The sequence below is a fragment of the Onychomys torridus genome, chromosome 9 (genome assembly GCF_903995425.1).
Source record: "Onychomys torridus chromosome 9, mOncTor1.1, whole genome shotgun sequence".
Lineage (NCBI taxonomy): Eukaryota > Metazoa > Chordata > Mammalia > Rodentia > Cricetidae > Onychomys > Onychomys torridus.
The window spans coordinates 57,423,290-57,425,463 of record NC_050451.1 but is presented as its reverse complement, the minus strand read 5'-3'; the positions used below and the strand labels follow the sequence as shown (position 1 = coordinate 57,425,463).

The 2,174-nt window shown below is 39.0% G+C and overlaps 1 pseudogene; it reads left to right on the top strand.

The window, feature by feature from the left end:
- Window positions 1-358: 358 nt before the first annotated feature.
- Window positions 359-1,125, top strand: LOC118590762 (annotated as a pseudogene).
- The last annotated feature ends 1,049 nt before the right edge of the window (window positions 1,126-2,174 follow it).

Here is a 2,174-nt window from a genome sequence, read left to right as displayed (position 1 = left end):
TTCAATAGATCCAAATGACTCAAAATGCTGGTGTAGTTTTCTTTTATGATTGCTGATATATGGGTTTATGGAAACCTGGGAAATTTCTTTGTAATTTCTTCTTAATCTGCGAACACAGAAATGTGTCTCTTGGGTGTGTAAGACTCCAATCAGGTAGAAAATGAAGACTAGCTAATATGCTTATTTTCCCACGAAACTCAGAGGTTCTTCAAAAACATTAATCCCTTCTTTAGATTTTTGAAACTATTGTCCAACGGCTTCCTTATCCGATGACTCCGCGGCCTACTGGCCAAAGAGTGAGGTTCTGCCTGCCAGAGGCTGCTGTGGTGTGGAGACCCCTGGTGAAGTCACTGTCTCCATGTCTGACCAGGACCTTCAACTGAGGACACAGGGGTAAGAAGAAGGAGAACATATTAAACGCAAAGTTATTGAATAGGACAGTGGTGAGATACATTTCAAATTGAAAATGACAACATCTTTCAAGAAACTCAAAGAATCATACTCTCAAATGTAATATGAATCTTAAATGGTCTTATTAAAAAAAAACAAAAAAAACCTGGAGCCAGATATTGGGGTGGAAACTGAGAGATCAGAGGAATAGAACAAGCCACAGCCAACCGCACCTTACCAATTCTTCAGCCTCCAGAGCATGAATTCCTGTTTCTTCATGTCTTATATACCTTTCTGTGTCCTGCCATATTACTTCCTGGGGTTAAAGGACTGTATCCTTCCCAAGCAAAGACGTAAGATCTCAAGTGCTGGGATTTAAGGTGTGTGCCACTACTACCTGGCTCTGTTCCCAGTGTGGCTTTGAACTCACAGATGGATCTCTGTCTCCTGAGTGATAGGATTAAAGGCATGTGCTACCACTACCTAACCTCTATGTTTAATATAGTGGCTGGCTCTCTCCTCTGATCCCCAGATAAGCTTTATTGGGGTGCACAAATAAAATATTGCCACAGTCAAAGACAGAGAGTTCCAATGAATTCACTCGGGTTTCTCTTTGAAGGGCAGAGAATTACTGAGAATCATACTCAGAAAGAACTGGGAACGGAAGAGGATGTGGTTGAAGTTTATCAGGATCAGGATCAAACTGGGGGCAGATGTCATTTGATGGCTAAATAGTTCTTTTTATTGTTTTTCTTTTCCCTCAACAATTTTTTTTTGTTTTTAAAATAGTGATTTTGTAATGTGTTCAAAAACATCTGGCAATCTGAAGTCAATATTCATTATTGGTTGTTTTGATTGTTCTGGTTTTTGGTGATCAGACCTCAGCTCCCTTAATATAATGTTGCCCTTCTTCTTCAAAAAATGTTATGTGTGCACAGAGAGACCACCCTTTTCACGACTGTGCATTTTCAGTTTTATGATGATAAGAAGATCTATCAGCATGAGCTTTCCATGACCTTCCAATTAGCCCTGAAGTTGGAGCATGTGGTTGCTTCACTCTTGGACTGTGATTTTCAATGGGAGATGGAAGTTTTTCGGAGAACTAAACTGTGGGAAAATGACCTTTTCTCACCTTGAAGCTACTTTTAAAACCTGAAGGTCTGGACCAAAAGAAGAGTATCGTGTTTGTAGTCAAGATGAGGGGTACAATGAGGGTAGCAACAGACTCTAAAGGTGGCTTTACTGGGGAGAAAAAAAGAGTCATAGAGTAAGATGGTCTGTCCGGAAGATCCCACCAAAGCAGTAATTCATCAGCAGTTGATAATAAAGTCACTCATGCAGACACATATGCAAGCAACACTGCTCCTTTTGATTTTGTTTATACTTTATGGCCTGGGACATGGGTTTTCAAGGGGCTTCATGAAAAGAAACAATATTTGTAAAAACTGTAAAACATTAATAATTATTGGCATCCTTGATAATCTTCTTTTTCTTTTCAAGTTTAATTTTATGGAATTAATATTATGATTCCAGTCCTTTCATTATATCTTTTCTATGTCTATATATGATTTTTTAATATTTAAATTGGTTTTTTTTTCTTTTTGACTAGCAAGATGATGTAGTGGGTAAAAGTGCTTACCACGCAGGCCTGGCAGCCTGAATTTGATCCCTGGAAACCACGTAAATGTGGAAGGAGAGAACCCATTTTATAAAGTTGTCTTCTGACCTCCATAGGTCCATAGGTGTACCATGACACTTTCTGTTTCACACTCTCCCTCTCTACC